Genomic DNA, 14,873 nt, shown 5'->3' on the forward strand with positions numbered 1-14,873 from the left:
CCAAGAGGGGGAATTTCTATAATGCCTATGAGGTAGCTTTTTAGAGCAGTTCATGATTGAGTCCACTAGGAGGTAAGTAATTCTGATTTGGGTGTTGTGCAATGATCAGAAATTGATTAGCACTCATAAGGTAAAAGAACCCTTTGGGGCCTGTGTTCGCTGGAATTCAGAAGAATGAAGGGTGACCTCATTGAAACCTACTGAATGGTGAAACACCTTGATAGAGTGGATGTGGAGAGGACGTTTCCTATGGTGAGAGAGTCTAAGACAGGAGAACATAGTCTCAGAATAGAGGGGTGTCTTTTTTGTTCAGAGATGAGGAAGAAATTCTTTACCCAGAGAATGGTAAATCTGTGGAATTCTTTGCCGCAGGCAGCAGTGGAAGCCAAGTCTTTATGTACCTTTAAGGAAGAGGGCGATAGATACATGATTTGTCAGGGCATGAAGGGATATAAGGAGATGGCAGGAGATTGGGGCTGAGAGGAAATCTGAATCAGCCACAGTGAAACGGCAGATCAGGCTTGATGGGCCAAATGGCCTAATTCTGCTCCTATATCTTACAATCTTATGGTCTTATTACGTTGTTCCTGACAGAGGTTGGGTGGTGTGGTGGGTCACTCTGCATGGCAAGAGAGATTTGTGGCTCTGAAATAGTTTCAGGTTCTGTGGCTTCCTCCATGTTGGTTATAGGAGAATTGACACTGTGATTGCAGGAATTGATTCTGACAACCCTGGACACCTTTCTTCTGGCTGTGTTGGCATCCTGAACACTGCATGGCAAGCTGTTTGATCTGTTGATCCACTCCAGGCCACCAGACAAAGCTTCAAGCCCACACTCACCTTTAACCTGCATCTAGGTGACTGGCATGTAGCTCCTCCAGCATTTTAGTTCTCAGCTTGGATGGTACGACTCTCAATCCGCACATAAGGCAACCTCCATCAAGGGCAAGTTCCAGTGCTAGTAAAAATTGGGGAACTGTCATTTCTGGTGCACATTTCAGACATTTTAATTTGCCGTGTTGAACTGAGACCGTGTGGGGTCTTTTTGGGTTTCCATTTGGATCATCTCTGTGTCAATTTGCATCAGGGAGAATATGTCAAGAGAAGTGTCCTTTTTTGTCAATTTTACAGTTATTTTCTTTCCCAAGGGTAAGAAAATCCATCAGCATTTCCATGATTGAATGTCTTACTGAATACAATCTTGTAGTTGTGTACACCAAGAAGCAGATCCCATCTCTGCATTTCAGCTGCTGCTATTAGTCGTACACTCCTGTGTGGATTCGAAATGGACACTAGTGACTGATGATCAACAACGAGGGTAAACTCTCTCCTACACAGTACTGGTTGAAATGTATTATACCCCAAACCAGACTCAAAGCCTGTCTGTCAATCTGTGCATAATTTTTCGCTGCGACGGGAAAAGAACATGATGCAAAGTCAATTACTTCCATTGCTCATAACACGTGACATGACAATACCTACACCAGAAGGCGAGGAGTCACAGCAAGCTTCACTGGATCACAATGTATGTATACTATATCTGAGGTCACCATTTCCTTTAACTTATTGAAAACCACCTCACACTCTTTGGAGTCCATTGCCATTTTTTCCCAATCTGTAGTAATAAGTTCAAGTGCTGGAGCACAGTAGGCCGGATTGGCTGGAGCCTGCAATAGTAATTGACAAATTCTAAGAAGGACCACAACTGTGACACATCCTTTGGCCTTTGTGATTCACAACTGCTTGAATCTTCTCAGCATATTTGTGTAATTCTTCTGCATCAATGGTGTGACCAAAGTAAGTAATGCTTGGTTTAAAGAATTCACATTTGTTGCATCCTGCTCTGAGCCAAAAATCTTCTAATCTTTTTTCCACTGCCTTGAGGTTTTGGAAATGCTCCTTGTCATCCTTGCTAGTAACAATAATGAATCCAGGTAACGCCTTGTGCCTGGGCAGCCTTGCAGCACCTGGTCCATAGCTTTCTACCAGGGTGCAGTTGAAGATGCTTCTCCAAAAATAAGCCTATTATAGCGATAAAGCCCTTTGTGAGTATTTATGGTGAAACATTTGGAACTCTCCTTCCATCTCCGTCTGTTGGTAGGCCTCACTTTACTGAAGTGCTTCCTTCCAGAAAGTTTTCGCAAGTACATCCTCAATCCTGGCAGAGGGCACTGATCTGCTTTCGGTACTGGATTGACAGACCTTAAAATCACCACAGATTCTGACACTCTTCTTGGCGACTGAAACTACCCATTGCCCATGAGCTCCAGTCAACCTTGGAAAGAATTCTTTCAGCCTCCATGCAGTCTCGCTCACTGGCTACTTTATCATGGATGGTATAAAGAACCGGACAGGCTTTGAAAAACTTGGGTATGGTATTTTCATTTAGCACTGTTTTATCCTTGATATGTTTGAGTTCTCCAGTGTTGTCCTTGAACACTGCTGAGGTATTATCCAGTACTTTTCTTAATTAGCTTTCAGTTGGATCAATTGCTGGGGATGTTTCATGGAAATGGTGGATGGATCTCCAATCAAGTTGTAGTTGTAATTGACTCAACCAGTCACACCCCCTGTTTTAGTCACATACAAACACAATGTGGCTTGTTGATCATTGTACTTCACTGCTATGAATGCAATTCCAACAAGAGTTATCTTTTCTCTGGTTATAAGTTCTCAGTTAGATACCTGCAGTATCGATGAAATGCCATTCAAACTCATTTTTTGGAATGACTGAAACAGCTGAATCAGTGTCCAATTCCATTTTAATTAATTTGCCTTTCACCTCTGGTGTATGTCATATTGCTTGTCTATTGTTATTTTTCACACTGTAAATCTCAAGGCTCCCCAATTCTCATCATTATTAGATTTTTTTTTATCAGCAGCATGCAGATTAGTGCTCTTTTTGAAAATGGAACTTGACTTTTTAATCTTTATCTCTTCCTTGTGTGGTCCATTTATTTTTGACTGCCTGACATGCTCTTTGTATATGTCCTACTTTGTTGCACTTTTCTGCATACTTCACCTTTAAATTTGCAATGATCTGGTGTATATGAGCCCCTGCCACAATGTAACCCAATTTGATCATCCAGGTCGGAGTCTGATTAGTTGTTGCAACTTTTTTCACACTGACTTTTATTCTGACTGCAATTCAATTGTGTCTCTTTCTTCTATTTCCATTAATACTATAATACTAATATTTCAAATGCTGTTTTAAGTATAAGTTGCACCTCAGTTAGGAACCATTTTTGAATGCTTCATTGTAAGATTCCACAAACTGAAAGATTTCTCTGCACATCATTAAGCCCATCACTGAACTGAAAATACTCAGACAATCTCTTCTATTCAGCTACGTACACTGAAATGGACTCCCCTTCCTTTTAATTTTGTTTATGAAACCTAAAGTATTTGCAATCAACAATGGTTTCAGTTCTAAATGCTACTGCATTACTTTCACAATATCAACAAAGCTCATGTTGGCTTGTTTGGTTGGAGCAGTCATACTTCTAAGTATACTAAATGTTTTGCCACTCAATGCACTCAGCAAAACTGATACTTGTTTCTCATTGGCTATTCCATTTGCTTTAAAAAATTGTTCAATTCACTCAGTATATATATTTCAATTATCTCTCATGCAATCAAACCCATCTATCTTTCAGACGTAATCAGTCATTTCTGCTTTGTTTTATTTATGATTACGATCATTATCACCTGGCATTCCCTATTTATGAACCTCTGAATTTAGTCAATTGTCTCCTCTTGTGTAAAAAGCTCGCTGCTCTTTTTTCCAATAATTCAAAAGTCTCGCTGTGTTTTTTTAAACTCAAACATCTTGCTGCTCTTCAACAAGTAGGTAGTCAACTCAAGTTTTTTTTAAAGCTTCCTTGTCACCACTGTTATGCTTTGTAATTCCAAAGCATTAAATTAATTAAAAGAAAAACACAGAGCCAGGATAATCCATGTATGTTAGTTACATTTTTCTTTCGTGAAATGTGCCCCTGTAATATGGTTACGTGAAGCCATATGCGATTATGTACTTTTGCATAAAATTCTAAAGGTACCACTTAAACAAATGTTGCTTAATCAAACAATATATATAAAATTTTACTCAAATATTAAATAAGCAACATTAACACTTAAGATAAGTTTGGATAAGTACATGGATGGAAAAGGTATAGAGAACTATGGTCCTGTTTCAGGTAGATGGGCTAGCAGAAAACCAGATGGCTTGAAGGGCCTGTTTCTGTGCTGAAGTACTCTATCTGTCATGGTCTGGTCCGTGGTTTCCTTATTCCACTTATTTCTTTTTTCCCATATTCCATTGGGTGCCTTGATTAAGGCACCTGATCTTCATTTCATAGCATAAAAGGCTCTGGGATACAATGGTTATTGCTGGACCATCATCAGAAGTTCATCACCGGTAACCAGTCACCAGAAGCCAGTCATCTCATCGTAGCCACTGTGATCCCGGGTCCGCCAAGAATCGTGGACTCTAGTTGCTTCGGTGCCTGTGGCTGCTTAGCGAATTCAGTCATTTTCGTGTCCAGCTGAGTTGCTGGCCATTTTTGCTGCTGCTCCATAAGGTACAAATTCTGTCATTTCCGTGTCTGGCTGAGACTTGCTGGCCGTTTGCTGCCACTCTGAGCAAAGGTACAAATGGAATGTCATTGTGTGGTTTTGTCTCCTCGTTGTCCAAGTCCTTCCGGCTGAGTAGGTCTGGCCATTTACCACTACTCCGAGTTGTGTATTCTGTCTTTTTGTGGTCCAAGTCCAAGCTCGTGGTCCGAATTCTGAGTCCAAGTCAAGATCCAAGTTCCAAATCCAAGTCAAGGTCCAAGTTTCAAGTCCAAGCTGAATTCCAGGTCCAGGTTCCTAGCCTGAGTTCAGGTTCCTAGTCCAAGTCGAGTCCGAGTCCACGCTTTTAGTTCAAGTCGAGTTCAAGGCAAGTTCAAGTCCAAGTTCCTTGTCCAAGTCTTAGTCCAGGTTTTACTGGTTTGTTATCCAATGTTTACGTCCCTGTTGACATTTAGTCCTCGCTCCCTGGCCTCCCTAGTAACCATCAATGAACACTGTTCTGATTATACTATCCCTGTGTCTGTGTCCTGCACTGGGGTCCGCCCTCAATGCCCCTTGTAACACTATCACTCTATGAATCTATGCCATTAAGAACTTAGAACACAAAAGTGTAACATAGGAAGAGGCTCTTCAGGCCACAATGTTTGTGCTGACCATGGTGTCAATATAAGCTGCGCATCTGCCTACATACATATGCTCTATATCCATCATTTCCTTTCCTGCAGTTACATCTGTCAAAATGCTTCTTAACTACCACTATCACATCTGCTTCAGGATCATCCCCAGGAGCCTGTAACAGGAACCCTCCGCTCTCTGTGTAAAAATAAAACTTGCATAAATGCTCACGTTTCAAAAAAACAACATAAAATGACCAAAGCACGTGGCTACAGTCAACAGCAATGAATAGATACCTACATAAACATGAAACATTGACCAGCACAGGAAAGGAACAATCTCTTCAGTCCATAATGTTGTGCTGAACTAATTAAGTACCTTACTAAACTAATTACAAAGGTGTATAGTTTAGTAGGTTAATTGGTTACATGGGTACAACTGGGCAGTGAAAACTTTTTAGGCTGGAAAGGTTGTTACCATGCTGAATCTCTAAATAAAAAGGGAACTAATCCCTTCTGCCTACACATTATCTACATCTCCCCATTCTTTGCAGAATCATATGCCCATTGTGGTGAACTATGTGCCTGTCTGGACACGCCCCCTGCTGACTGCTCCTGTGGCTCCTCCCACAGGCCCCTGTATAAAGGCGATCTGAGGCCTGACGCTCGGCCTCAGTCTCCAGGACATTGTATGATAGACACTCACTCCTGGTTCCTTCTTCCAGTCAATAAAAGCCGATATCTCGCCTTACATCTCAGAGTGAGTTATTGATGGTGCATCACCCATTTAGGAGCCTTTCAAATGTATGCATAGGATGCAATTCAAAACCAATTTTCTGGTGTAATAGTGATTGACTAAAAAAAAAATTCTGTCAGGAATTCCCTAAACTACTCAACAATACACGTGGGTCAGGATTCTGTACACTGATGTTGGCTATATACCCTGTCACTGTGCAAACACACCATTCATTGTTTAGGGCCAGAGAGTCACAGGGTATTGCTGTGCAGTGCTTATCACAAGTCACAAGGGGAGACATTCCAATTATGACATTCCTCCTTCAACACCTCACCCAGAGGCTGGAGAATCATTGGCTGGAGTAAATAATTCTCAAACCGCATTTTGGGTTGTCTTATATTGGACACCTACAGGAAATCACAGAGACCTTGTAAATGTTGATATGCAGAAGGACACTGGAGTGCAAGTTGAAATGTCTGAACTTGACGCTGGCTTCATGGGAGAAGCCAGACAGTGATAGTAGTTGGTCTGCTCTCTGACTGGAGGCCTGTGACTAATGATGTGCCACAGAGACCACTGCAGGGTCTGGTGTTGTTAGTCATCTATATCAATTTTCTGGATGATGATATGGTAAACCAGATCAGCAAATTTGTGGATTAAACCAGAGTTGGAGGTATAGTGGAAGACAATCAGAGGTATCTTGACCAGATTAAAAAATGGGCTGAAAAATAACAGTTGGAATTCAATGCAGACAAGTGTGAGGTATTGTACTTTGGGATAGCAAACCATAGTGGTACTTACATAGGCACTGAAGAGTGTGGTAAAACAGAGGGACCTGGGAGTGCAGATTCATAATTCCATTAAAGTGTTGTCACAGTAGACAGGGTCTTAAAAAGAGCTTTTGGCATATTGACCTTCATACTGAGTACAGGAGTTGGGATGTTATATTGAAGGTGTATAAGACGTTGGTGAGGCCTAGTTTGGAGTATTGTGTGCAGTTCTGGTCACCTACCTACAGGAAAGATATCAATAAGATTGAATCAGAACAGAGAAAATATGCAAGGGTGTTGCTGGAGCTAGAGGACCTGAGTTATAAGGAACGGATGAATATGTTAGGACTTTATTCCCTTAAGCATAGGAGAATGATTGGAAATTTAAGAGGAAGTATACAAAAACTTATGAGGGATATAGAGAGGGTCAATGCAAACAGGCTTTTCCCACTGAAGTCGGGTGAAACGAGAACTAGAGAAGGGTGAAAGGTGAAATGTTAAAGGGGAACCTGAGGGAAACTATTTCAATCAGAGCGTGGAGAGAGTGTGGAATGAGCTGCCATCGAAAGTGGTGGATGTGGTCTTGATTTCAACATTTAAAAGAAGTTTGGATAATGTTGGAGGGGTATGGAGGACAAGGGTCCAGGTGCAGGTCAATGGGTCTTGGCAGAATAACTGTTCAGCACGGACTAGGTGAGTGGGAGGGCCTATTATTGTGCTGTGCTGCTCCGTGACTCTATGACAATAAGCCCAAAGCTTCCTGAAAATAATGACACAAGAGAAATAGGGTGAAGAAAGTGCTTAGCTTGCTTGCCTTTGTTAAACATAGAACCTCCTCCTTTACTCCGCACAGAAAAGTCCTAGCTTGCTCTATCCTTATAAAACATGTTCTCTGACCCAGGCAGTTTCTTAGTAAATCTCCCTCTGCACCCTCTCTAAAACTTTCACACCCTTCCCATAATGGGGAGACCAGAACTGAACACAATACTTTAAGTGTGGTCTAACCAGAATTTTATAGAGCTGCAACATTACTTCATGGCTCTTGAACTCAATCCCTGACTAATGAAGGCCAACACATTGTCAACTTGTGTGACAACTCTGATGGATCGATGGAAGTGGATCCCAAAATCCACCTGTTCCTCCATTGACGAGCACGTTGAGATTCTGTCATAGACAGAGACATTAAATATCAGAGTTCAGACTTCATACTGTAGCTGTATATGATGCTGGTTAGACCACACTTGGAGTAGTGATTGCTTTATGAAGTAAGGTTGGCTAGACCAGACACCATTTGGAGAATGTAGACCATAGACTTTGGTCATCAAAAACACAAGAGTTCCTTCAGATGCTGGAAATCCAGAGTAATACATAAGAAATTCTGGAGGAACTTAGCAAGTCAGGCAGCATCAATGCACTCCATCTTCTCTCCAGTTCCATTCTCCATTCTAGTTCCCCTCATATCCTTTTTCTTTTCCTTGACTGCTTATCATCTCCCTCTGGTGCCCTTCCTAATTCCCTTTGTTGCAGGGTCCACTCTCCTCTCCTATAAGATTCCTTCTTCTTCAGGCCTTTACCTTCTCTAACTCCCAGCTTCTCACTTAATCCCCTTCCCCTACTCACTTACCTTCTCCCTCACCTGGCTTCATAATCACCTTTCAGGTTGTGCTCCTTCCCCCCCTCCCCATTCTAGCTTCTGCCCCTTTCCTTTCCTGTCCCGATAAAGGCTCTTTGCCTGAAACGTCTGCTCTTTATTTGTCTCCAGAGACGCTGCCTGACCTGTTGGTTCCTCCAGCATTTTGTATGCATTCTTTTGTGATCAGTGTGGATCTGGAACAGCAATGGTCCAGCTACTGCACTTTTCCCATTACAAAGCCAATCTTCAGTGCTTTGCGTCTTTTCCAAACCCTCATCATTTTGAAGACACGCCGGTATGACCCAACCACCTACTTAATGTGATGTCCATCCCAGTTACCAAGAGCTTGTAGGAAAGACTGTCAACTTTTCTGAGATAAGATGAGCTTTAATTATTTTTTCCACCCTATGGTCTTCCGTGACAAGGCTAGCATTTATCACTCCTCCCTAACAATCCTTGAGCTGAGTGGTTTGCTGGATCATTTCAGAGTCAATTCAATGGGTGGGGTCTTATGGGAATTTTCCAAGAATCCAGTTGTTTTCTGGTCATCATTACTAATGACTCTTTTTTGTTTGAAAACTCTGAACATTCTTTGAAGTTAAATTCTGCAGCTGCTGTGTTGGGATTTGGAGCTTGATCTCTGTGTTGTTGGTCCAGTAATTTAACCACCTCACCATCCCTACAACTACCCTAATGTACAGTATTTTTAAATTCTTTCTCTCAGAAGGTGTACTGTAGTCTCCTCCATCCATTAATGCCAATCACTTTCCTGCACCAAGCTTTTCATGATTAAATTTATACATTAGGTAAATTGGACACATCTAAGACCATAGGACATACAGAACTGTGCAAAAGTCATAGACGCACGTATATAACTAAGGTGCCTAAAACTTTTGCACAGCACTATATTTCTCAACATGAGGAGAGTGAGTCTGTAAATCTGGCAGGAGCAAAGGACATTGGGAACAGTGAGGGTAGAGTGCCATGGGAGGGGTGGGACAAGTGGCAGAGAAGGAGTGCTAAGGGCAGGGGGGTAGCTTGGGTGCGGACACACCCAGCCCTGAGACACCAGGCAAGATCATTTGATTCCAAACAATTGGTTTATTGATTGCTGCAGATGTCTCTCTAGTGCCTCCTGCTCTCTCTCCTCTCCATTCCCCTTTCCCCAACCTTGATTCCCCTGTCCCTGCCCCCTTCCCACTCTCAGTCCACATTAGGGACCCATAACAGAATCATGTTTATCATCACTCACATATGTCAAGAAATTTGTTTTATTTTGCGGCAGCAGCACAGTGCAATACATAAAACTACTACAAAAGTTCTTAGGCACCCTAAGGCTTTTGCACAGTACTGCAAGAGCAGAATTAAACCACTCATTCCATTGAGTCTGCTCTGCCATTCAATCATAGCTGAGAAACTCTTAGATTGGAACATGGAATGTCAAAAAATGGAGGGCTACATAGGAGGGAAAGGTTAGTTTGTTCTTAGAGTAGGTTAAACATCATGGGCCGAAGCACCTGTACTGTGCTGTAATGTTCTATGTTCTGTGTTTTAAACTTGATCTGTCGGGTACTGCTCTTCCCTTCCAAGATTCACACCTTTTACTGGAGTGAGCAATCTCCTCTAGTATCTTCAGTTCTGACTTGAAATAAATATAGAAAATGCTGGGAATATTTGATGAATCAGACAGTGTCTGTGGGGAGAGAACAAGATTAATGACACTTCATCATAGTTATGGCATCATAGTCAAAGTCAGCAAATTTATTGTCAAAGTTCAAGTTCAAGGTTATTGTCATCTGACTGTACGTATATACAACCAAGTGAAACGATGTTCCTCTGGACCGCAGTGCACCACAATACATATAACAGACACAGCACAAAAAACAAAATATTACCTCTAATAAGTTTATAAAATATAATTCAAAATTCATGTGAAGTTAACAGCACAGGGAAACAGTAAACAGCTCGTTCTCCTAGTGACGAGATCTTGACGGGTAGCAGGGTATTCATTAGTCTCACAGTCTGAAAGAAGAAGTCTGCAGTCTGAAAGGAATTCAGTCTGGAATTCCTAGTCCTGATGCTCCTGTACCCTCTTCCTGATGGTAGTGGGTCAAGGAGATTGTGGGATGTGTGGAAGAGATCCTCAACAATGCTTCGGGCCCTTTATCTACAAGGCTGGCAGTGAATGTCACAAATTGGGGAGTGGGGGGAAGGGTGTGGATGGAGACACCAACGATCTTCTTGGCAGTTTTTACTATCCTCTGTAGGGTCTTGCAGTCCGATGCCTTGCAGCATCTGTACCACACAATGATGATAGGACACTCTCGATGGTGCTCCTGCAGAAAGTTACTAGAATCGGGGTGGGGAGCCTTACACGCCTCAGTCTCCTCGGAAAGTATAGACACTGCTATGCCTTCATGACCAATGAGGAGTTGCTGTGTAGATTGTCCATACGTGCACAGCATAAGAACTTCATGTTCTTCACTCTCTCCACAGCAGAGCCACTGATGTGCAATGAAGGGTACCTATATGTTATCATATTCTGCCTTGCTTGTAGGCATATACAGGAAAATAAAGAAATACAATAAACATGAAAAATATACACATAAACAAATGCGGACAAACAGTCAACATGCAAACAAAGACAAATCATGCACATAAATAAATAAATAATACTGAGGACGAGTTGTATACCCGTGAGTTATGGAGTCTTTGGAAGTGAGTCTGTAAGTTGTGGGATTTGTTGAGAGTTGGTAGGTGTGGTGAGGGAAGTTAACCAGTAGAGCTATACATCACAGAAACAGGCCCTTCGGCCCAACTAATCCACGCCAACTAAGTTAGCTAACTGAGCTAATTTCATTTGCCTGCATTGGTTCAGATGCCTTTAAACCTTTCCTATCCACGTACCCGTCCAAATGTCTTCTAAAGATTGTAATTGTTCCTGCCTTAACCACTTGCTCCATCAGCTCAATCCGAATACCTAACACCCTCTCATGTGAGGAATTTGCCCGTCAGGTTCCTATTAAATCTCTCCCTTCTCCCTTCAACTCAGTGATCCAGTCTTGGGCTCCCTACCCTGGGTAGCAGAGCCTGGTACTATGTAATCCTATTCCACAATCAATCTCACCCTTCCCTCCATTGCAGCCAATATCTCTCCATTTTTCTTCCATCTGTGTGTCTATGTAAGTCTCTATTGTAAGTCTTCCTATTGTATCAACTTCTATCAGCATCCCCAGCAGTGCATTTAAGGCACTGTCTGTGTGAACAAAAACTACCTCTGACATCTCCCCTAGTATCTCTTCCACTCATTGTAAATGAATGCCCTCTGATATCAGCTTTTTTCCACCCTGGGAAAAAATCACTGGCTCTTATAACCTTGTACACCTCTATCAACTTCACTCTCATCCTCCTTCACTCCAAAGCAAAATGCCCCAGTTCGCTTCTGTTTCATTTGGTTGACTTCAGCTCACCATCGTCTTATTAACCCCAAGAGTAGCTGCCTCTTGACTCACCATTAAACCAACAGTGCCCAACAGAGGGAGCCCTTGTATTGCAGACTGCATGTTTGAGGGACAGATCTCCCTCACTCTCTTTTCCCTCCCACCTTTCCCCTGTTCCAAAGGTCTCCTTCACCCATTGGGAACTCCCAGTTTTCTCCCCTCAAAGATCAGTTGAAGCAGTGAAAGGCTGACTTCCCACCAGGCCGGACTACTTTGGAAACAGAATGATTTGTGTATCCCTTGGACATCAGCAAACATCTTGCAGTCTGCAGCAGCTTTTTGACCATAAGGCATAGGAGAGGTAAAAAGCCAGTGGCCCATTGAGTCTGTTCTGTCATTTGATGATGGCTGATTGATTATCCCTCTCAACCCCGTTCTCCCAACTTCTGCTTGTAACCTTTGATGCCCTTACGAGTCAAGAAACTAATAAACATATCAAATGATTTGGCTTCCACAGCTGTCAGTGGCAATGAATTCCACAGATTCACCAGTATCTGGCTAAATAAATTCCTCCTCACCTCTATTCTAAAGGGGTTCCCAAATTTTCCTATGCCATGGACCAACAGCATTGAGCAAGGGGTCAAAGGACACCAGGTTGGGAATGTCTAGTCTATTCTGAGGCTGTTCACTCCAGCTCTAGACTCCCCAAGTATAGAAAACATCTCCTCCATGCCCATTCTATCTATGTATTTCAGTATTTGATAGGTTGCAATGCAAACTCTCTCCTTCTTCTGATCTCTAGCAAGTCCAGCCCCTGAGTCATCAAACACACTTCATACATTATCCCTTTCATTTCCTTATTCATTCTCATGAAACTCCTCAGGACCCTCTCCAATGCCAGCATATCTTTTCTCAGATAAGGTGTCTAAATAATACTCTAAGGGGAGTCTGAACAATGCCTTATAAAGCCTCAGCATGACATCTTTGCTTTTGTATTCTAGTTCTCTCAAAATAAATGCTAACAATGCATTTGCCTTCCTCACCACCAAGTGTGTAGAACGGAAGGATCTAGGAGTACAGGTATTTGCGTCCCTGAATGTGGATGTTTTTAGTGGAAGCAAGTCCTGATGAAGGGTCTCAACCCAAATCGTCAGCTCCATAGATGCTGCTTGACCTACTGAGTTCCGCCAACATTTTGTGTGTGTTACCTTTTTTTTATACACCTTTGTATGAATTTGCACATCTTATTCTCTTGGGAATGAAGTCCCAACCTGCTCAATCTCTCCATAATTCAGTCCCTCAAGACCTGCCAAAATCACTGAAAGTCTCCACTCCACTTTTTCCTGCATGCATTTTTCCGCTCTAACTGCACATGGAGTCCTGAAGACCTCTTCTCCTGGCACAGCACTGGTCTTCCTGTGCTCCTGGGCCCACGTCTTTTGTCTCAGTCTCTCCTTTCAGGTTTCCAGCACAACAAGTTGTATCAGCCAGCAAGATTTGATTTAACCCTGGACTAATCTCATCATATTTAAAGTGACCAATTAACCTATTAACCAGTACTGTGGGAGGAAGCCATGCACCTGGAGTAAGCCCATGCAGTTCACAGGGAGTATGTACAAACTCCTTACAGGTAGCAGGCAGAATTGAACTCCGAACTCTGAACTCCTCGTGACACCAGCTGCGATAGCGTCATGCAAACTGCTACACGTCTGTGGTGACCGCTGTCATACAGTTCATTGTCATCGGTCAGGTGACATCTACCAGTCACTTCCTCCTGCAGTTGATCAAGCAGAAGCCCATTGGCCCACCAGAAAGATCATGAATTTATTTTCCTTCATAGGAGTCACCTAGAGCAAGGAGTGACTCAATTCCCACCACCCACTCCTCCCTCCATACTGGCACACTAGGAGGAGACTTAACCTTTGATAAAAATGAGTCATACCCTGTTGCGATGAGACAGGCATAGATTTTGTGCTCATTCGTTCTTAAAGATGCGCATTCAAGGGATTCACTAGTGTGACACAGCACCTACTAACTGCTCCTCCGGTTCTCATCACTGGCTTGAACAGCATCAACACTGGAGGTGTGCTGATTGCTGAGTCAGAAAACAGCCCATTGTTTTCCCTCTGAGATATTTTGTTTGTAACTCCTCAAAACATTGAATAAAGGGACCTGGGAATATAGATCCTTATTTCTTCGAAGTGGGGTCCTACAGAGAGCTTTTGGCACATTGGCCTTCATATAGCTGGACAATGAGTACAGGACCATTCTGACATGTCAGTCCATGGTCTCCTTAACTGCCACGATGAGGCCACAACCAGGTTGGAGGAGCAACACCTCACATTCTGTCCGGGCAGCCTTCAACCTGATGGCATGAACATCGATTTCCCGAACTTCTGGTAATTGCCCCCCCCCTCCCCCCGCACCTACTCTCCCTCACCATTCCCCAATCCTGTTTCCCTCTCTCACCATATCTCCTTACCCGTCTATCACCTCCCTCTGTTGCTCCGCCCCCTTCCCTCTCTTCTGAACGTCAACTGTTTATTCTTGGCCTGCCTGGCTTGCTGAGTTCCTCCAGCATTTTAAGTGTGTTACATTGAGTACAGGAGCTACTTCAGATGTTATGTTCAAGATGTATACAATAAGACGCTGTTGAGGTTGAATTTCGAGTATTGTCTACTGTTCTGGCCATCTACCAAGCTTGAAAGAGTGCAGGAAAAATTTTACAAGGATGTTGCTGCGAATTCAGGACCTGAGTTACAGGGAAAGGTTTGATACATTAGCACTACTGTGGAAGGCGAGGGAGGGGATTACTGAGCCTCTGGCAATGATCTTTGCATCATCAATGGAGATGGGAGAGGTTCTGGAGGATCGGAGGGTTACAGATGTTGTTCCTTTATTCAAGAAAGGGAGTAGAGAAAATCCAGGAAATTATAGACCCGTGAGTCTTATTTCAGTGGGTGGTAAGTTGATGGAGAAGATCCTGAGAGGCAGGATTTATGAAAATTTGGAGAGGCATAACATGATTAGGAATAGTCAGCATGGCTTTGTCAATGGCAGGTCATGCCTTATGAGCCTGATTGAATTTTTTGAGGATGGGACTAAACA

The 14,873-nt window shown here is 42.8% G+C and overlaps 1 protein-coding gene across 11 annotated transcripts in view; it reads right to left on the reverse strand.

Moving 5' to 3' along the window:
- LOC132402627 (uncharacterized) overlaps window positions 1-14,873 on the reverse strand; it is a 381,320-nt gene that overhangs the window by 121,646 nt on the left and 244,801 nt on the right. For 2 of the 11 annotated variants that reach the window (XR_009515019.1, XR_009514995.1), the window contains exon 3: window positions 9,593-10,018. The exons of 8 other annotated variants lie outside the window; for them this stretch is intronic. The gene's annotated coding sequence lies outside the window, so the exon portion shown is untranslated. One more of the 11 variants, XR_009515001.1, reaches the window with a different exon arrangement.

The sequence above is a fragment of the Hypanus sabinus genome, chromosome 12, assembly GCF_030144855.1.
Source record: "Hypanus sabinus isolate sHypSab1 chromosome 12, sHypSab1.hap1, whole genome shotgun sequence".
Lineage (NCBI taxonomy): Eukaryota > Metazoa > Chordata > Chondrichthyes > Myliobatiformes > Dasyatidae > Hypanus > Hypanus sabinus.